At 41.5% G+C, this 22,004-nt stretch overlaps 1 protein-coding gene, 2 long non-coding RNA genes and 1 pseudogene across 6 annotated transcripts in view; 2 read left to right on the top strand and 2 right to left on the bottom strand.

Moving 5' to 3' along the window:
* POC5 (POC5 centriolar protein) overlaps positions 1-534 on the bottom strand; it is a 37,137-nt gene extending 36,603 nt beyond the window's left edge. Inside the window, exon 1 of the mRNA XM_077867873.1 lies at positions 514-534. The gene's annotated coding sequence lies outside the window, so the exon portion shown is untranslated. The remainder of the gene's footprint in view (positions 1-513) is intronic.
* On the top strand, positions 66-20,537 carry LOC144295590 (uncharacterized). Of its 4 annotated transcripts, none has more exons than XR_013362693.1 (5): positions 66-289; positions 9,142-9,481; positions 17,063-17,107; positions 19,569-19,625; positions 20,076-20,537. It is a non-coding gene; the product is annotated as an uncharacterized LOC144295590 (long non-coding RNA). The 4 variants fall into 4 exon arrangements; XR_013362681.1 differs by having other exon boundaries at positions 66-405; XR_013362675.1 differs by having other exon boundaries at positions 66-444.
* On the top strand, positions 5,782-7,051 carry LOC144295557 (phosphoserine phosphatase-like; annotated as a pseudogene).
* On the bottom strand, positions 7,380-10,047 carry LOC144295616 (uncharacterized). The gene is made up of 2 exons (XR_013362702.1): positions 8,857-10,047; positions 7,380-8,448 (listed from the first exon to the last, which is right to left on the bottom strand). It is a non-coding gene; the product is annotated as an uncharacterized LOC144295616 (long non-coding RNA).
* Positions 20,538-22,004: the final 1,467 nt, after the last annotated feature.

The raw sequence follows: 22,004 nt of genomic DNA, 5'->3' as shown, positions 1-22,004 counted from the left end.
GCGGGGCCCTGGCCGCCGGGGACGCACCCGGCGGGGCGGGGTTCTGGAGGGAGAGCCCCGCCCCCGGCGCCGGCGGCAGCAGGGGGCGGGGCCGTGGGCGGATGAGGACCCGCGGCTGGGACCTGAGCCGCGGGCTCTCTCGGCTCGGCCCTGGGCCCGGCTGGGTGAGAGGGCGCCCAGCTGCGCTGATGACCTCCGATGACCCCCAAAGCCCGTGCTGGCCCTTGTGCATAAGAATCCTCTTGTCCGTAATGCCCTGCCACAGGATCGTTGGAGGTGCTTTTTAAAAGTACGGATTCCTGACACCCACCCCTCTGCTTAATTCCTTCCGTCTTAGCGCCAGGGAATCAGAATTTTTAACGAGGACTACCAGTGATTCTGGTGGAAGAGTCAGCGGACCACACTGTAAGAAACTGCTGGACGGCGTGTTACTAATGACCTCAGGTCAGGCCCTTCTGGCGAAGTGACTATGAACCTTAGAATAATCGGGTCATAATTGTATCCTGGCTCTACCAGCTATTCACTGCCACCTTGGGTAATGCTGCCCACGTTAGGATCCAGGTTGCAAAGGGGGAGCCCCGTCTGGGGACCAAGTAATGAGCTCTGGCTGTTCTCAGGCTCCCTTTGTTACGGGAGGATGAGGTGTCTGCGTTTTGTTAGTTTCTGTAGATAGAAATGGCATAACCTGGGCCCCGTCTACCTTCCCGTTGGCAGAGCCAGACTTCTACGTGTACAAACAATGAAGTCAGAGGAGCCAGCAGTTTCTTTGGCATGAGCTATGCTTGTGTTCCTCTCCCCCGCCCTCTCCCGTGGTTATCATAAATACAACAAATTCCTACTAATGCATATGAATTCATACCTGGTTGAAATATGTTTTTGAATTGAAATGCAACTAATGACTCCATACACTGTAATTTTTACTGCTGGACTTAACCCTTTCTCTCCTGCCTCTTGGCTCCATGTTGCTCTTCTCTGTCTTCTCTGTCCTGGGGGGTAGATTTTCATAGAAAAACATTGGGTAGATCATCTCCATTCTTCTGTGACGGTACAGAGAGAAAGAGACCAAACCTAATATGGATATCAGGAATTTAAAACTGATTCTTTTCCCAAGATTCTGAGAGAAGGGGAGAGGGGGAGAGATGGAGAAAGAGAGAATCAAACACCTGCAAATTCATAATTAAATTGCCAGCTTGAACCTTCATAATTATTCATTCAACAAATAATAATCTAACATTCATCAGATGTAAAACATTTTGTTGGTGCTAGGAATAGAGTGGTGAACAAAATAGACACAGTCTGCCCTCTTGGGAAAAAGGACACATCAAAGAGGAACAAAAACCCCCACACATGTGAATAAAAAATTATGAATTATGTTTGAAGAGAAGGGATAGCAGGAAATGCCTGACTGAGAAAGTTTATTTAAGCTGAGACCTGAAGATGAACACGTAAAGAACTTATTTTATTAATAAAGACACATATGTTACTATGTTCTGGGCATTATATTCATTAACTCATTTAATTCTCAGATTATCTCTATGATATAGATGCTGTACCCATCCTTGTTTTAAAGATATGAAAACTGAAGCTCACAGGGTTTATGTGGCTTGCCTAGGATCACACAGCCAATAAGAACAGAATTGGTGTTCAAATGGAGGCAGTCCAGACTCCAAGTCCATGTTCTTATCATTCAGTATGCTCTGTTGGGAACTGCATGTCAGTTATGTATTGGATGGTGTCCTCCAAAAAACGATATTTAAGTCCTAACCCCTTGTACTTGTGAATATGATCTTACTTGAGAATAGGGTCTTTGCAAATATAATCGAGTTAAAATGAGGTCATTTTGGATTGGAGTAGTAGGATTTGGAAGGACTAGTGTCCTTTTGGAGAGAGAGATATAGGGAAGAAGATGAAGGCATTACAGAGAGTCAGATGGAAAAGTTCAGTTTTATTTTTTTATTTAAAGATTTTATTTTATTTATTCGTGAGAGACACAGAGCGAGAGAGAGAGGCAGAGACACAGGCAGAGGAGAAGCAGGCTCCATGCAGGGAGCCCGACGTGGGACTCCATCCTGGGTCTCCAGGATCATGCCCTGGGCTGCAGGCGGCGCTAAACCGCTGCACCACTGGGGCTGTCCAAAAGTTCAGTTTTAAATATGCTATCTGGAATGCCTAGAGATAGCCCAGTGCACTGTCCTTTAGGCCATTTGACATACATGTCTTGAGCCCAGAAAAGAGATCTGGACTCATAAAAAAAAAAAAAAAAGGGTATGCTTTGGATATAGATATGTGGAGGACTCCAAAAAGGCTCCAGTTCTTCATATCTCCCGTATCAATGTCCTTTGCCATGCCCTCTCATTAATGGCCAATGGGATTTAACAAACGTGGTGGAGGCAGAGGCTTTAAAGGCACTTGTGTGATTGACTTGGCTTATTCTTGCCCTCTTTTTTGATCATGGGGACATGCCTAGACTAGCCAGCTGGAAGATGAAAGACATGTGTATTAGACTTGAGGTGCCTTGTCATCCTGGTGGAGGCCATCCCAGATCAGTCTGTAGCCTACTGACATTCAGACAGGGGTGAAAGTCCAATAAAAAATGGTAAGACCACCAGGTAAACTTCCAGAGTCATGAACTCAGTGAATGTTGATTGTCTAAAGCCACTGTGTTTTGGGTGGTTTGTTATGTAGATTAACTCATAAGAGAGAACTGATAAGATGCAATTTAAAGCTAAGGAACTAGATGAGACAGCCCTGGGGGAAGCAGGGGTTGGGGAGAGTAGGCTGAGTAGAGAAGAGGGTTCAGAACCAAACCCTGGAGTCAGCTACTGGTTAAGGGCTGGTATCCTTACATGTCAATGGAGAAGCACCAAAAGAGACTGAGAAGGAGAGGCCAGAGAAGTGGGAGGAGAACCTGGAGAGGCTTCAGTAAAATGCTAGTGAAGTGGCTAATGAGTTTAACGATATGGAGACCTTTCCGGGCCTTTAGGTGCCCTAAATTCTGAACCTCTGCTCTAATAATCTTTCATCTTCTTTTAATCATCACTGTTTTAGATTTGGCTGTTGGTGAATTTGGCTTGGATTGTTTCTATAGTTGCATGTTTTCATTTCTTCTTTCTACAACTCACGCTTCTTCTTTCTACAACTCACGCTTCACAATGCTGACACATTATCTTCTTAAAATAACATTGCATTGCATAACTTCTCCCTCAAAAACCTTCCATGGTGTTATATAGCATTCAAAGCTCTCCTAAACACAGAAGATCTAGGCTGGAATCTTTAAATTGTCCATGTACTAGGTATACAACTTTAGGGAAGTTCTGTATCTTTTATGAACATAAGCCACATCTTTTTTAAAGTTGAGAAAATAATAGAACCTACCAAAACTAAATCTAAATCTGAACCTGAATCAACCCGTCTATCTACCTATGAAAATTATCCCTTTTGAAGCTGGGGAGATATCAGCCTAGTTAGATTACGCGTCCTAGTCTACTTTGCAGTTTAGTGAGGCAATTGAATATGTGTGCAAGTGGAATGTACCATTCCCTGAACTAGTTTTTAAGACTTTAGGTATGTTTTTTCTGAGCCTTTTCTTTCCCCACTGTGTTGAATGATCATGTGAAATAGAACTCCTTTGCCAGTTCTGTAATATTAAAAAAAAAGTTTTTTCCCTTTAAGTACTTGTTTTTGGGGGTCAGTCTGTTACAGCCATCACTAATATAATTTCTAGGTGTGTATAGATGGATACGACACTGCTGGGAGGCAATGTATATGAAAGTATTTTTTAAATTTTTTAAAGTGAGGTGAAATAGCATAGGGTTTGGAGTCATAAAATCTGGTGTTTAACTTTTTTCCAGAAGTTAGCATCAAGTTTTACGTCTCTCTAAGGACCCCATGGGAACATTTACTATCAGTGGTGGCAAGAGTTGAAACCCGTGTCATTTTTGCTAGACCTGGGTTAGGGGATTGATTTGAAACTTGTTTCTTTTTCAGGTCATCTGTGACTCATCTAAAAACGTCTCCTGGGATCCCTGGGTGGCTCAGAGGTTTGGCGCCTGCTTGCGGCCCAGGGGGTGATCCTGGAGTCCCGGGATGGTGTCCCACATCCAGCTCCCCACAGGGAGCCTGCTTCTCCCTCTGCCTACGTCTCTGCCTCTCTCTCTGTGTCTCTCATGAGTAAATAAATAAAATCTTTTAAATAAATAAATAAATAAATAAATAAATAAATAAATAAATATTAAGAAAAGGTCTCTTCACCCTATTTGTTTAGCTGGGACTTTAAGGGAAAGATCCTCAATCTGGGAATCTAACACAAATGACTTGTCCTAGGGTAGCAACCGTAATTTAGTCTATCACTGTGATTTTATGGAGGAGTAAATTAGATCTAGAGGAAAATAGATTTACTTTTCTTGAGTTGCACATCTGAGGAGAGAGAGAGAGAGAGAGAGAGAGAGAGAGAGAGAGAGACATGTCCAGAGGAAGGGAAAGGAATAGCGGTGGAGATGGGGAGATTTCAGAGTCACAGCCCTTGCCAGGGCCTCTGTCTGGGTAGAGGCTGCCATAATCTTACCTATCTTTCCACCAGACTGACAGACTCAGATTTTCTTCCCTTCTTTTTCATCTCATCTACTCCTCAATTCAAATGTACCTAAGGCTGGACTTTGTTTCTCCAGGTCATAGGTGGTTGACATAATAATAATTTAATCTATACAGAGAGAGGAACCAGCCTCCAGAGTGCTCCTCTCCCTGTGAGTTATGAACACTGGCCTTCTGGAAACAATGTTTTGGTTTTTCTGAATCAGATAAATGACTTGATGGTGAGATTTGAGTTCCAGCAGGAAGGTGCGCAAAGAACGTGATAGATTATTTTTGGGTAAGAGGCTCACAGTGTGTGTCCCCAAATAGAACTTCTGTAGCTGAATTCATAGAACACATTTACCTGAGGCAGAGCAAAGGGAGAAAGACTGTCACTTAGCCAAGACACAGGGTGGTAGCAGGCACCACGGGCGCTGTGGTCTACAGACATGGCACCATGGCAGTGCTGTGCAGGGGCAAGTATTTGCTGTGGAGTAAGAGCTTGTTCAGGATATTTTGATTCCCTGGATTCCGCAGTTATATTTTGTTACCCAGCACTCCCTGGCTCTTTTATAGTAGAGGGGGGTTAATTTCTCAGCTTCCTCATCAGCCTTCTGTTCTTCCTAATTATAAGGACTCATCCGGGACCCTCTCCATTAGCATCCTCCAGCCATGTGAAATCTTCTTCACCTTTCATGTTTCTTTGGATAAAGCCATCTAAGTCTAGCTGTGAGAGGCAGGATTAATTAGTTTTTCAGAGAATAAGTTAGTGAGTCCCACTGATGTTTTGAATACTACACAGATGCTGTATTCTTGGGTCTTTAGGGTTTCTGAGATGGGTTTGCAGATCAGGGTAATTCAGCCCAGTGATGAGAACCTGTGCAATTGGAGGTTAGGGAAGCATATGCAAAACCGACCAGAAGCCACTGCACTTATCAGCAAATTTCATATGATTGTTTGGTAAAAGCTCCACAGGTCTACACAGGTCACCTCTTTCAGGACTCTGCAACCAAATGAGCCAACTGTGGGCCCCTTGCAATCAGGAGTTTACAGCTACAGGAGCCCTGGAGACAGAGGCTGGGCCCAGCGAGGAGCAGCAGCACTCAGGCTCCTGCTCCCACAGAACTCACAGGAAGAGTTCTCTCATAAAGACGTTTGTAGTCAGAACTTTATGCTGCATTTTTATTCAGGAAAGAAGCAGGAACAGAAGAATGTCATTTCCTAGGAATCCAGCACTGGAGAAATGAGGAAAATTCTTCCAAGGCTGGTCTCCCATGCAGAATTGAGGAAACTTTTCTGTTCAGCTGATGCAGTATGGTTTGAGGTTGATAGCACAATCATCAGAGAAGATGGAATTGATGAGCTAGCCAAACTGTATGGAGTTGAGGATACTATGTCAGAGATGGCATGGCAAGCCATGGGTGGGGCATGCATTTCACGGCTGCCCTCACAGAGCACTCAGCTCTGATCCAGCCTGGCAGGGATCAGGTGCCATGGCTGATAGTAGCGCACCCCTTACACCTGACCCCGGCATAAAGGAGCTAGTAAGTCGCCTGCAATAGGTTTTCCTGTCGCCTGCAATAGGTTTTCCTATTATCCGGTGACTTTAGGAACATTGTAGAGCATGTTGCTTCAAAACTCAATATCCAGGGCACCTGGGTGGTTCAGTCAATTGACTGCCTCTGGCTCAGGTCATGATCCTAGGAGTCCTGGGATCGAGCCCCTGAGTCAGGCTCCCAGCTCAGTAGGGAGTCTGCTTCTCCCTCTCCCTCTGCCCCCGCCCCTGCTTGTGCTTTCTGTCTCTCTCTCTCCATTTCAAATAAATAAATAATTTTAAAAATATTTTATTTATTTATTCATGAGAGACACACAGAGAGAGGCAGAGACAGAGGCAGAGGGAGAAGCAGGCTCCCTGCAGGGAGCCTGATGTGGGACTTGATTCTAGGACTCCAGGATCATGCTCTGAGCTGAAGGCAGACAGACGCTCAACCACTGAACCATTCAGGCATCCCAAATAAATAATTTTTTTTAAAAAAAGCTCAGTATCCCATTAACCAATGTACTGGCCAGTAAGCTGAAATTCTACTTTGATGGTGAATATGCAGGTTTTAATGAGATGCAGCCAACAGCCAAATCTGGTGGGAAAGAAAAGTTTTTAAATTTGTGAAGGAAAAATTTCACTTTTAAGAAAATGGTCATGATTAGAGATGGAGCCATAGACATGGAAGCCTGTCTTCCTGCTGGTGTTTCCATTGAGTTTGTAGGAAATGTGATCACACAACTAAAAGACAACTCGGAATGGTACAACTCGGAATGGTATATCACTGATTTTGTAGAGCTTTTGGGAGAATTTGCAAAATAATATCAATTTTCATGTAGTTCATAATAACTTCAGGTTAATTTTTTTTAAAGATTTTATTTATTTATTCATGAGAGAAAGAGATAGAGGCAGAGACACAGGCAGAGGGGGAAGCAGGCTCCATGCAGGGAACCCGATGTGGGACTCAATCCCAGGACTTCAGGATCATTCGCTGGGCTGAAGACAGAAGCTTGCTTAACCGCTGAGCCACCCAGGCGTCCCAGGTTAATTTTTTAAAGTTAGAATTTGAGGGGTGCCTGACTGAGTCAGTTGATAGCACATGCAATTCTTGATCTCAGGATCATGAATTTAAGCCCTATGTTGGGTGTGGAACCTACTTAAAATAAAAAATTTTTTAAAGTTATAGTTTGATACTATTTGCTTACAATTGTCTATTACAACGAAATGTATAGATTTGGTACTGTTTATCTGTACTTCCAAGTAAACTATGGAAAATTGCTTTTTTTTAAACTGTGGTACCAATTTTATTATGATGATTAATTACTTGGAGAGTTTTATAATCTGAATTCTTTGTGTGTTCTCCTAGCTATATTTTCTTTAAAGCCTTTTAAAAGTAGATGGAAAAATAAATAAATAAAATAAAATAAAATAAAAGTAGATGGTAAATTGTACACCTTCACTATTGGAAATATAGGTAGGCAGGTTTTTGTGAACATTGCTTTTCCTTTTGGTAGGTAAATAAAAGCTTGTCCATGTATCAGAAAAAAAAAAAACTATGCAATTCTAAATTATGGCTCTTCCCTTCCACCCTCCCTTCCCTTCTTTTTTTATTCCCTCTGTTTTCAATGGAGGGAAGGACAGAGAAGCTAGATCCAGCAACTGAAAGCAGATTTGGAATGTTGTGGTAGGTAGAACTTGTTTCATCTCACTGATAGTACCATTTGTATGGATTTTTTTTCTGTTCCAGTTTGTGAGAGGTGATGCCAATCATTCCGCCTTCCATCTACAAACACATTCCAAAGTTCAGTTGTAAATGTATTGTTTGTAAGTTGAAATGCATCTTTCTACAGAAAATTGAAGATACTGTAACTCCAAGATTAGCTCAGTTATGATTTTCTAATGGGGCTGAAACGTTGTTCACAAGCAATAAAATAAAGTAGAAAATAATACTGTTGCAATACTAGTGAGCTGGATAAGGAGGACAAATAACAGTGAATGAAACAAATTTTTTACTGTGTTTATCTTGAATGCTGATGAGAAGGACAAAGGGTGGCATGGTTGTGAAAGCAGGGCCATGCGGTGTGCCCAAAAGGGGGCTAGTCGAAAGCATATTGAACACGGGACTCAATGGGGTGATGGCAGATGAGGAGACACTCAAAGCTAGTGTGAACCCCTTCTATTTTTCCGCTCTCAGATATCACGGGGGGGCTGCCAAGCTCCCAGCCCCTTGTGAGCATGTGTGCCTGCCGATCTCACACAAGTTTATGGTGTAAGAGGAAATGTTAGTCTCACCTTATACAGTCTGTGTCTGCGTCTTCATGGGTCTCCCATTTCCAAATCTGTTGAAAGATAGGTGAAAGGAGGTTGGGAGTCCCAGAGCGTAGCCTCCATCGTGTTGCTTACCCCTCCAGGTCAGTCTTCAGTCTGATATTAGTTCCCATTATATACCCCCCTCCAATCCCTCGGGTCTTCTTTATTTATTTATTTATTTATTTATTTATTTATTTATTTATTTATTTATTTAATTTATTTATGATAGTCACACAGAGAGAGAGAGAGAGAGGCAAAGACATAGGCAGAGGGAGAAGCAGGCTCCATGCACCGGGAGCCCGACGTGGGACTCGATCCCGAGTCTCCAGGATCACGCCCTGGGCCAAAGGCAGGCGCCAAACGGCTGCGCCATCCAAGGATCCCCCCTCGGGTCTTCTGAGTCCCTAGCCTGCATCAAAGTCACCTGAATCATTTACCAAAAACGTGGATTGCTGGGCTCCACCCTCAGGGGTTCTAAGTACTCTTGGGGTCGAACCCAAGACTCTGCGTTTCCAACAAGTGCCCGGCTGACTCTGGGGCTCTGTCCTGGGCCATACTTTGCCCCAGGTCAGTCCCGGTCCTCCGCCGGGAGCAGCATCTGTTGGGCCCCAGGCGTCAGCCTTCTCCACCCGCGTCACAATCGGACCTCTCTTAGGGTCTGCGCGGGCCCCTCCTAACTTCCTACGTGGTGCTCTGGAGGTTGAAGTCCATTTCTTTCCTAGGTCCCGAAGATACCTTTCCAGACTGAGGACTATGGAGCCCTGTTCAAGAGAAGACCTCTGGGGTTCTGGAGCTTGGGGGTCTCCTCTCTTCGACTCAGTTCCTCTGTTCTCAGTTGCCTGCCACATATTCACCCCCAGCAGATCCACTCGCTGAAACTCCCCTAAGTAGCACCAGGTCCTGATCTGTCCTCTTGGCAAGTGGGTGTCTGATCCTGAGAGCCAGTTTGTGTCGCCTCCAATAGCTTTTAGCAGACATCTGGTCCCTGCCTCAGAGCTGCCATCGTTGAAGCTGTGAAGCGGCTTCTGGGGACCCAGTACCACAGCCTTGGCTCCCTGACCTGTAAGTTTGGATTCTTCCCATGTACTATCTCATCACTCACTATCTCATGGTGACCTTTATCCTCGGGAAACATATATTTTGCTATTAGTTTGTTACAAAATTCTGTGTCGTTAAATCATGGGACCAAGACTACATTCCCAATAAATTTAGTTTGATAATATACAGGAAATTGTGATGATTTTTCAGACTTTTTTTTTTTCAGTTTCAAGCTCATGCAGCCTTGGAGTAAAGCCAAAGTCTCTATAATATTTCCTTTGTTTGGTCCCTAACAACCTATCTTAAAACAAGCCTTCCCCCTGACTGCTTCCTGGTGAATCATAGTGGCTAGTTCATGCACAGTCACAGAGTGTCTTCTCAGGTCCCCAGGAAATGTCCCCTTCCCTAAGTGACCTGCTGCCAGGACCTCAAATAGCACCAGAGACCCTGCTGATCCTGCCTAAGGTGTCTTCACCTCCCACACCCACCAAGATGGCTCTGCTCTCTCAGTCAGCTGCCAAAGGCATATTGCTGGCCACTCTGCCCTGTCAATAATTAATGTCTCTGCTGAATGTATCGGCACCTATTGTTAGCAGATTGCTAGTGTTGTGCACTGTTGATAGAGACATCGATGATAGAGCCTTGACCTGACAAAAATGTCATGGCACCAATAGGTTCTCTAAGAATGTGGGAAGGATCCCTGTATTCTTCTGTGTTTTTCCTGGGTTCCAAAGTAGTGCTTCTGGTGGTGCCAGTGACTAGAGAGAATTTAGTGAGAAGGACCTTCCAGCAGAGATGGCCAGCTGTCTACCGGAATTCCATTATGTAGAATTAGTACCAAGAAACAGCTGCCTGAGATTTCAAAAGTTTTTGAGTCTCCCACCCCACCTGTGCATTCAGTGGAATCATGGAATGAGTTCACCACAGTTTCACATTCACAACTTCACAGAGCTTTTGTGTATCATTTCCAGGCCAAGGAGTTTAAGGAGTAGATGTAACTCCCTTTCCTTTCTTTCTCCTTCAGCTGACTCTAAGACCTGAGGGAATGTCAGAATGTAGGATGGAAGGAACTAGAACACCTTGGACTCCTCTATAAGCAAAAATACATTCTCTGTACACTTAAAAATGATTAAAATGGTCAATTGTTAATAATAGTTTTCCACAATTTAAAAACTACATTTCTACTATTCTAAATTACTAAAAATTTGAGGCTTATGTGTACAGGAGCTAATGTTACCCTAATTAATTCTCATCTAAGTTCATTCTCATTTAGAGCTCCATTTCCCAGAAACTTGTTTCAGGCCACACACAGGGTGCAGTAGAAGCAACACTCAAAATTCTTTTCTTCTTTTCACATTGGCCCTTTGTCCTTGACAAGTCTTTCTGTGGACTACTTTAATACTCCTTTAAAGACCTTTCTAGAAACAGACTCTAGTTATTATAGAGTAATAGTTAAGCTCACAGACCCCAAACACAATTTTGTTGGGTTTGAACATCACCTCTGCCCTTTACTAGCTGTGTAACCTTTGGCAAATTACTTTTAACCTCTGTGTGTGTCACTTGTGTTAACTGCAAAATCATCGGGCAATAATATTACTTATCTAGACATCCTTGTGAGGATTCCATGAGTCAAAAGATGTAGAGTACATATACCTGGCTGAAGAACAGCACATCACTGTTACATTATTGATGATATTCATAGCCCCTTTAGTCACACATGTGTGAATCTTGGATAAACAATTTTAATTTGAACTGAGCTTCTTTCTACAAAATAGTAAAATGCCACATTAATAAGAGATGTGATTTCCACTCTGAGAGGAAGGGCATGTCCTTATATTTTGCGGTGCTAAACTCAAAAGTACTTGAGTTATGTATCAAGCAATGTGCGAGGCCACTTCACATATTTTGCTCCTAATTGTATCAAAATTCTGCATAATTAAATCATTAGACCAGAAATACATTCAATAGTTGGGTGGTATGTGGGGAATTGTGATAAAATGTTAACCATTATTATAGGTACAATACTGTATTATGTATTTACCTGTAAGGTATAAGAATTAATTTTTAGAATGTTATTTGCCCTTTAGAGTTTTTATTAACAAGAAAAAAAGCAAATATATAAACCAAGTCAATTAAAAGTTATTTATCTTCTAGAAACACCAGAAAAGAATGACTTTAAAAAGTGAGTTTTTGCAAATCTCAAGTGTCATCTTTATCCACTAAGATAAATAAGATACATAATCCTGATATTATATAAAGCAAGCTCTATCATAAACCCTCTAAAAAATATGTAGATTCTAATAATTTGAAAAAAATAAAGGTTTTTTTTTAAAGTTATGGGTTGATAGAATTACATATTTAAAAAGAACTTTGTGTTGGTTATCATTTAACTGACGTGAGTCATTCTTTTCCCAGGATGTGTGGGTCGGTATTTGAAACTATTTTAATGAAAATTTAAATGTCATTGGTTTATTTTCTATGACATTGTACACTCATCAAATGTGTCTAAACACATAGAATTCTAAGAACATATGCCAAAACATGTTCTTCTGCAAAATCAAATTTAAATAAGATTGCAAAATACCATGATAACCCTATATAGACTATAATTCAAATAATTGAAATCACAACTGAAGATGCTGACAGAAACATACACAGTATAGAAGCATTAAGTTTACTATGAGAATAATGAGAAGATGTAATCGATTTGGTCAATTTCTAAGAATCAAGTCACATAGATTACCCACATTTCTTTAAAAAGAGCTTTAAAAGTGAACAGATATAAATTCACTATGACCAGTGAATATATGATATATATTTATATAATGTAAATATGTAATCTAAATTATTTTAAAGTATAGGGCAGCCCAGGTGGCTCAGCGGTTTAGCACCTGCCTTCAGCCCAGGGCCTGATTCTGAAGACCGGATCAAGTCCCACACCAAGCTCCGTGCATGGAGCCTGCTTCTCCCTCTGCCTGTGTCTCTGCCTCTCTCTCTCTCTCATGAATAAATAAATAAAATATTTAAAAAAATAAATTATTTTAAATTATAAATAATCCAGTCTTAATAAAAGTATGGAAAATATATGGGAGGGTTTTTATCTTTTTTTTTTTTTGAGGCAAAAGGGATTTGAAGAAAATTCAATGGAAATATTGCTATCCAACACTGTCATTTAGAAATTACTTTTCAAGGAAAAAAAGTTTAATTGTATTGCTAATTAAATATCTTTCACCCTCCTAATAATAAAATTCTAATCATAGGTGACTGTGAATACTTTAAATTTTCTCTTGTACACTTTGCTGATGAAAAATAATAAGATTTTATTCATGTAGTTATTTATTTATTTATTAGCAAGTGAGAGAGAAAGAGAATGCATGCATGCGTGCACAAGAGTGTACAAGAGCTGGGGGAGGAGCAAAGACAGAGAATCTCAAGCTGACTGTGCACTGGTGCGGTGGGGCTCTATATCTCGACTCTGAGATCATAATCTGAACCCAAACCAAAAGTCGTTGCTTAACTGACTGAGCCACCCAGATGCCCCAAGACTCCTTTTTTTAAATTAGAGGTTTCATTATTTTATTATTTTTGGCATGTATTTTTTCCTCTTCTTCCTCAGTTCCCTATTGCAGCCCATAAAATCCCAAATCTTATTCAAAGCCTATATAAAATACTACTTCCCTTAAGAAGCCCAGTTTTGCTTTTTCTTTTGTTTTTTTTATTTTATTTTATTTCTTTTGATGTCTTCCCACCTCATGCACTCCATCTGCTTAACTCACATTGCATAATGCTGTGTATCTGCGGTATATTGCTGGGTCCTCTGGGCAGATTGTGTCTTCTTCCTTTTTGTGTCACCTGGGGGACCAAGCACAGGCCTATGTGCAGTGGGCCCTAAATAAATACTTGCTGAATTAAAAATGCTAAGTAATTATGGTTTTTCCAGTACTCTGTACAATAATTTGTGTTTGCTGTTGATCCAAACCTCTGTTCACTTAGGTAGGTCTGCAAATGCCTTCCGAACAAAGCTTAGCCTGCAGCATGACTCAGCAATGCAGTCTGTGTAGCTTCTACAGAATGAAAGGAAGATTCCTTCAGCCACACCAGGGGGCAGTGTGATACACATCTGCATGGCCATCAGGGCTCCTAAGCGAGGAAAAAGGATGCAGTGCTTCTGCAAAGAAAACATTTAGAAAATAATACAAAAGGGGTAATGAACTTAATTTTCTGTACTTTAATCAGACATCCCAAGATTGCCATGCTGTATATCACTGCTGCCGACAGGGAAAAGTGGAAAAAAGTTTTATTATTTGTGTTGTCAACAGGTACACAGAGAGAAATAGACCTGTATCTAGACAGACAGGAGTTCATCTTTGCACTTATATAAAGGTATAGAAAAAAAAAGGTATAGAAGTGATCATTTTGAAAGTTAATGTTGTTATATTATTGTGTAAATATGAGAATGGCTATAAAAGGCACAATTATTATTTGCAATTCAAATGGTCAGAGCATCTTACTTATCAATTAAGAGATTAATCTGATTCTCAATACATGCATTTTTTGAGTTACAAGATGGATGAATTTAGGAGCAAGTGACTGATTTGTGCAAATTTTTTTTTCCATGCTTACAAATAGCATTTTTGCCTCAAAGTTGGGATTTCATCTGAAGTCCCACTGCATCTGACATATGTAGAATGAGGGACGATTGCATTATACTGGTCTCAGTGCCGTGCCGTCGTCTTCTGTGCAGTAGCACACTACGTGCTTGTTAGGTATCATCACTTCCACATTTCAGTTGATGAGTATTTACTGGAACTGTAGGATAAAGGAAGCACTCACTAACAAAGGCAAATGTCTCCTTTAGGGCTTATTGTGGACATTTGTCATTGTGGGCATTTCTGATTGCCCAGCACCCTTTGAACACTTTTCTAATGTTTGCAAAACATCCTGTTTTATGAGTCCCCCCCCCCCCGCCCACCGCCCCGGGGTTGAAACTGAAAACTGGCTTTCCTCGATTCCCTCGCAGCAAGGGTACAGGTGTGTGGCCTAGGTTCCACCAATCAGTTGCCCTTGCATGTGGCTGACTGGGAAGTGGGCAATGGGAGGAAGGAAGCATGCAGAATCTGTTATTTGGCAAGTGCTGCAACAAAAGTGTTGGGCTCTTTGGGGCGTCACTGTCAGAATTTCTGGTATCCACTCCTGAGCAGCACTCAGCATGAGCTGGGCCCCATCCACGCAAGTGGTGGTAGAGGGGCTGACCGGTGACAGCAGGGGCGTTTGAGCTGTAGTGGCTCCTGCGGAGTGTTGGACATTGTTCTGGATGCTCAGTGTCCGAGTCTGGTCTTAGCTTCTGGGAGCTACTTGCTGACCTTTAATTAATTCTTTTTCCTCTTCAGCCAGCCAAGGTAGCTTTTGTTGTTTGCCATTTAAAACTTTGACAGAAACAAACAATGAAAGGACATACTTTTTTTTAGACATAAATTTTGGGATAACTTGTAAAAAAATGTCTCCTATTATGAATCTGGGGAAATGTTCTTATGAAAACAAGAAAGGAAGAAAGAATATAATACAATACTTATATCCTGGACCTGATTACAGATCCAATAAATGAGATAAAGCAGGGACACCTGGGTGACTCAGTGGATGAGTGTCTGCCTTTGGCTCAGGGCATGATCCTGGGGTCCTGGGATCGAGTTCCTCATCAGGTTCTCTGCAGGGAGCCTGCTTTTCGCTCTGCCTATGTCTCTGCCTCTCTCTGTGTCTCTCATGAATAAATAAATAAAATATTTTTTAAAAATGAGATAAAGCAACTGCAACTGAGTGAAAATAAAGTCATTTTAATATTCATATCTTTAAGTACCTGCTTTCTATAAATAGGGGAGAGAAAATCTTAATGTTTAGAAATAGGATTATATCATGTCAGGAAACACTTAAATTTGATATCAAAGAGTAATTGAGCAAAGTACCAATCTTTTAGAAAAGCTGAATAGAAAACTGTTGTTTTTGTTTGATTAGTATCCCATTTTCCTTCAAGTTACAGAATCCTTCTTTATTCCTGGGAACCCTTGAGAGGATAAGAAATAATTCTTGAGAAGAGTGGGGCAAGAGGTTATAACATGATAAAATTTTTATAACTTATCCCCAATTTATGAACCAGGAAGTGTGCTCTCACCAGATACTGAATTGATCAACACTTTGATCTTAGACTTCCAGCCTCCAGAACTGTTAGAAATAAATGTTTATTGTTTAAATCACCCCGTTTATGGTGCTTTGTTGTAGTATCCCCAATGGACTAAACATTCCCCCAATCTTCACCTCAACAAAACGCCGGTCTGATTTTTTAAAAATCACTATAGATGACTTTTAACTTATTCTGGAAATTCAAATAAGCGGTATCAGAGTATGTACCCTCGTCCTGGCCACTTTCACCCAGTGTTATGTTTGTGAAATTCATCCATGTTATTTTGTTTATCAGTATAATTTGTCCCCCCCCCCTTTTTTTTTTTTACTGAGTACCACTGCATTTATTCACCTGTGGGTGGACATTTGGGCTGTTTCCAGTTTGAGGTGTTATTAACGTTCATATATATGTCTTTTTATGGACACGTTTTTGTTCTCTTGGGTAAATACCTAAGACTGTAGTTGCTGCTATGCATTAATTATTTTTACATATTGTTGGATTTGATTTGCTAATATTTGATTTATGGCTTTCATGTCTCTATTCATAAGGCCAAGGGAAGTCGCCATAACTATCATTCAAAGAAGGAAACATTTAGTCCTTTACTGGGAGGTTGACAAAATACAAACCCTTTGGCTCCTTACTTGTGTCAGAACCATCGGAGCATCAGTCCCTTAATCCTAAGCAAAGGTCAGTGGAACCAGAATACATATGAACCCAATGGAATCATCCATTACCACAGGAAGAAAGGTATGAGAAATGAATAATATGGCCATGGCAATAAGGAGTCATGCTGAAATTCAGGTGCAGCAAGACTCCATTCTCAGAACTCTAAGTAAACTTGCTCTGCACTCCTTCCAATCTCTCTCTTTTGGGAGTTGATGTACATATGTTCTTAGGAAACCAATCCACAGGTCAATAATCTTATGATGGAAAGATAGAGACTCCCCAGAGGGGAGCTGTACATTTTTGGGGGGCTACTGATATAATTTAAAATGTCATCATGAGGCCGACTGTTTTTAGTTGTGGTGGTGTCACTACTGTACTACTGCATCCGAAGGTGGGTTCAGAAAAAGTACAGTTGCTCTGAATCCATGGAGTTACAGTTACAACATCAGATCCAATGTCCTCTTTCTTAAGTGTGGATTATCTTAGGAGTGTTGCTGCTTTAAAAACTGTCAGATTCCTAAAAAGTAAAGATTTTTTTATGAAAGTGAAGATTTACAATGAATTTACTGCAACTTCTCTTTCCTATATACTTTTAAAATATCTGACTGAATCTTTGGAATGTACTGAAGCAATCAGTAGGTTTTTAAGAACCTTATTGTTCCAAAATGTTTCATCACAAAATTAGGAATTATGTAAAGATAATTGAGGTAAAAGACGAACATATTGTTCTCCTGACTCATTTCAGTTCTTCTGACTCATTTCAGTCCTTCCCCGACAATGAATTTTCATGAGCTGCTTGGACTATTAAGGTAAATTGATATTTTAAAGTGATTACTTGTGACAGGAGTACAACACTGGTAGGCTTTTGTTTACATATATATATTTATATGGAATATCTATGACCCAATTGTGAGTAAAATACCTCCGTTTTTATTTTTATTTATTTATTTATTTTTTTAAATTTATTTTTTATTGGTGTTCAATTTACTAACATACAGAATAACCCCCAGTGCCCATCACCCATTCACTCCCACCCCCCGCCCTTCTCCCCTTCTACCACCCCTAGTTCGTTTCCCAGAGTTAGCAGTCTTTACGTTCTGTCTCCCTTTCTGATATTTCCCACACATTTCTTCTCCCTTCCCTTATATTCCCTTTCACTATTATTTATATTCCCCAAATGAATGAGAACATATAATGTTTGTCCTTCTCCGACTGACTTACTTCACTCAGCATAATACCCTCCAGTTCCATCCACATTGAAGCAAATGGTGGGTATTTGTCATTTCTAATAGCTGAGTAATATTCCATTGTATACATAAACCACATCTTCTTTATCCATTCATCTTTCGTTGGACACCGAGGCTCCTTCCACAGTTTGGCTATCGTGGCCATTGCTGCTATAAACATCGGGGTGCAGGTGTCCCGGCGTTTCATTGCATTTGTATCTTTGGGGTAAATCCCCAACAGTGCAATTGCTGGGTCGTAGGGCAGGTATATTTTTAACTGTTTGAGGAACCTCCACACAGTTTTCCAGAGTGGCTGCACCAGTTCACATTCCCACCAACAGTGTAAGAGGGTTCCCTTTTCTCCGCATCCTCTCCAACATTTGTGGTTTCCTGCCTTGTTAATTTTCCCCATTCTCACTGGTGTGAGGTGGTATCTCATTGTGGTTTTGATTTGTATTTCCCTGATGGCAAGTGATGCAGAGCATTTTCTCATATGCATGTTGGCCATGTCTATGTCTTCCTCTGTGAGATTTCTGTTCATGTCTTTTGCCCATTTCATGATTGGATTGTTTGTTTCTTTGGTGTTGAGTTTAATAAGTTCTTTATAGATCTTGGAAACTAGCCCTTTATCTGATATGTCATTTGCAAATATCTTCCCCCATTCTGTAGGTTGTCTTTGAGTTTTGTTGACTGTATCCTTTGCTGTGCAAAAGCTTCTTATCTTGATGAAGTCCCAATAGTTCATTTTTGCTTTTGTTTCTTTTGCCTTCGTGGATGTATCTTGCAAGAAGTTACTATGGCCGAGTTCAAAAAGGGTGTTGCCTGTGTTCTTCTCTAGGATTTTGATGGAATCTTGTCTCACATTTAGATCTTTCATCCATTTTGAGTTTATCTTTGTGTATGGTGAAAGAGAGTGGTCTAGTTTCATTCTTCTGCATGTGGATGTCAATACCTCCGTTTTTAAATTGCTCATTTAGTATAATACTTTCCAAACATCACTTGAACAAATACTTAATATATGTGAAACACAAGTGCTATAAGACTTGCCTTTAAAATATTTAATTAAGATGGGACGCCTAGGTGGCTCAGCGGTTGAGTGTCTACCTTTCGCTCAGGTCGTGACCCAGGGGTCCTGGGATCCAGTTCCACGTCGGGCTCCCTGCGTGGAGCCTGCTTCTCCCTCTGCCTGTGTCTCTGCCCCTCTCTCTCTCTGTGTCTCATGGATGAATAAGTAAAATCTTTAAAAAAAATTTAATTAAGAAATGGGGGAAGCATCTTAGATATAATATAAATAGCTTATATGACTTTGTGGGGAAAGATCTATTAGAGGAATTTTTCTGGACTCCTTTGAGAGCCGCCTTTTTCCTTTAACCAAGTAAATAATATTCTTTCAAAATGTATTGCTTGACTTCCTGCCATCTTAGGCAGAACAAATAGAATATGATCTGCACCTTCTATAGGTGATAATTAATGTATGTCAGTTAGACAAGGGGTCTTGCTCCGCGGTATTAGAGTGCAGACACCAAAGGAAGAGATCAGAAAATGAAGCAGCGCAGCAGTTTGGGGCTATATAGTAAATGATGGGGCCCTCTAGTAAATGCTTCCTGTCTCCTCTCTCATACCTGTTGACTTCTAATCTATTCATTTCAACGCAGGAAGATTGAGAGTTGATACAAGAAACCAGATAACTTTAGCTATTCCCTCACTAACTTTATTTTCTATTCTTTTTACATTGTTGTTTTGGAGGGAGGGGGGGGGCCTAAATGCTGTCACGCAGTTATCAAGTGTATATATATGTATATATGTATATATATGTATACATATATTTTTAAAGATTTTATTTATTCATGAGAGATACACAGAGAGAGGCAGAAACATAGGCTGAGGAGAAGCACACTCCCTGCAGGGACCCTGATGTGGGACTTGATCCCAGGAGCCCGGGGTCATGACCTGAGCTGAAGGCAGATGCTCAACCACTGAGTCACTCAGGTGCCCTCAAGTGCATATTATTCATAGACCTTTTCCTCTCTTTTTTATGCCATAGGTCTTCCAGTTTGGTCAAAGAGTGACTGCTGGAAACATGGCACCTTACTGGACTAAGGTATGTGTGCTGTACAAGCTTTCAGTTTGTAAGGTAAGTATGTTCTGGGGATCTAATTAATGTACAGCATGGTGACTGTAGTTAATAATACTGTTTTATGTATTTAAGATTTGCTACAAGATCTTAAGTGTAGTCACTGCATGCACACACGCACTGTATGCACACACACACATGCACACACACAGACAAATGGTAATCCTGCGAGGTGATGGATGTATTAACCACTTAGATTGTGGTGATCATTTCACATATGTATGTGTGTGTGTGTATATATATATATATGTAATCACGTTGTACACCTTAAATATATACAATTCTTATTTGTCAATTATAATAAAGCTGGGAGGAAAAAAGTCCTTTGTACTAAAGTATAAGGAAAGCATTGGATGGCCCTCTCAAGACATGGCTTTAAAACTTTTTTTTTCTGTTTCTGTCTTTTCTGGGACAAAGATTCAGATAAGAGAAGTTCATCTGACAGGTGAAGGACACATGGGCAGTGAAGGCACAGGCTCTGTGCCTCCATGGGCAGCTGGCCCAGCGCAGACTGGAGTGCACCAGGGCCACTGGGAGCACCAGGCCCACTGGGAGCATCGGGACCACTAGGAGCACCAGGCCCACCTGGAGAACCACCACCACCGGGAGCATCGGTCCCACTGGGAGCGTCGGACCCACTGGGAGCACTGCCAGCGGCGCCAGCAGCGCCAACACCGAGCCCACTGGGAGCACCAGGCCCACCGGGAGCAGCACCAGCACCGGGAGCACCGGGCCCACCGGGAGCACCTCCAGCACCGGGAGCATCGAGCCCACCGGGAGCACTGGAGCGCCGATCCGCCTCAGGAGCCTCTCCCTCGGCCTGTGCCTCTGCCTCTCCGGGTCTCTCATGAATAAATACATAATATCTAAAAAAAAAAATTCATTTGAGCGGAAACCAACAGGAATGCGGCAGGGCCAAGCGAAAATGGTCAGAGCGCTTTGCCATAGGCGGGAGCCGGGGAGAGACTTACAGCCTAAAGCCTAGTTGACTGTGACTGGTCGAACTGAGCTTTCAATTTTGTGACCTTCAGGCATTTATAAACTTAGATTTCGGCTTGCTTAGGAAGGCTGCCGCAGCGTTGGAACCACCTGTCTCAGGGCCTCCTTGTTTCATGAATCCAACGGGCTTCTTGTCCTGAAGCGGCCATGGGGAGGGGGTAAAGATGCGGCACCTCGGTGTCCCCTGCAGCTAGACACCTGGACACAGAGGGGCCCCTGTGGCTTGTAGACTGGCATTTTGAGAACAAATTGGCAACCTAAAGAAAGAGGTAAATTGAAGGAAGCTCAAATTATCTGACATTGAGTTTATTCTGCAGCAAAGGAATTGCAATTTGAAAATATGAACTTATAGCAAGCTGTAGGTGCACCCCTTGAGGCTTTGCAGGTTTGTATTTATGGGCAAGGAGTACGAAGAAGGGGAGTCCAGCCAAGAAGCTCATTAGCTTGAAGATAGGCAGAGATTCTTGATGGATGTTCATTGCTCAGGAGTATGTTTCCATCTTTTATAAATCAGGCATTTATGGGAAATCAGTCTCTCAGTTCTTCCAACAGCACAGGCATGAGATTCTCCATTTCATATCCTCTGGTTCCATCTTAGGTTGGAATCCTTTCATAAAATCAAGATACAGTTGTGAGTTTCCCTTATACTAGTATCTAGAAACACTGGTCTGTAATGTTTCTGGAGGAAAAACTCAATTCCTATTAAGCAGATCCACATTGCCTGTCTTTTCTGATGGACTTCCTGAATGACTTATCCAGTGAATTGTCTAACGCAGCCCTCTACATTTATAATAATTTAACTACTGCCAATTTGAATTTATTCTGTCTTGAATAGTCCGCTGTGGTGAGATGAGTGAGAGGTGATTGATTTTCTAGTGTCAGTTTACTCTAATCCCTCAAATCAGACAGTTTTTAAAATTACAGAGTAATGATTCTGAAAAAGATTATGTCAAGCACTGCTTACTTATGGAAATTTTATCCTGTCTGTGTAAGATGCTCAGCGATGGGAGCAGGGAGTACAAATGAACAGGGATTCTGTATATGGCAGCAGAAAGCTCTTTTTATTGGCTGGCATTTTTTTGTGTGTGGATCCATTTCTCCTCAAATCCATTTGTCCCTAGAGGTATGTCTATAATGGAGTCTCACACATCTGCATACCCTTACAGGGTTGGCACATGTGCTAATTTTATGTGTCAACTTGACTGAGCCAAGGGGTGCCCAGATGGAACGTTAAACCTCTAAGTGTGTCTGTGAGGGTGTTTCTGGATGAGATGAGCATTTGAAAGCATACATCCAAGTGGATTGCCCTCCCCAGCATGGGTGGCTCTCATCCAATCCATTGAGGGC

The sequence above is a fragment of the Canis aureus genome, chromosome 2, assembly GCF_053574225.1.
Source record: "Canis aureus isolate CA01 chromosome 2, VMU_Caureus_v.1.0, whole genome shotgun sequence".
Classification (NCBI taxonomy): domain Eukaryota; kingdom Metazoa; phylum Chordata; class Mammalia; order Carnivora; family Canidae; genus Canis; species Canis aureus.
Note: the sequence above shows the minus strand (reverse complement) of the source record. Positions and strands in the feature narration are given on the sequence as shown.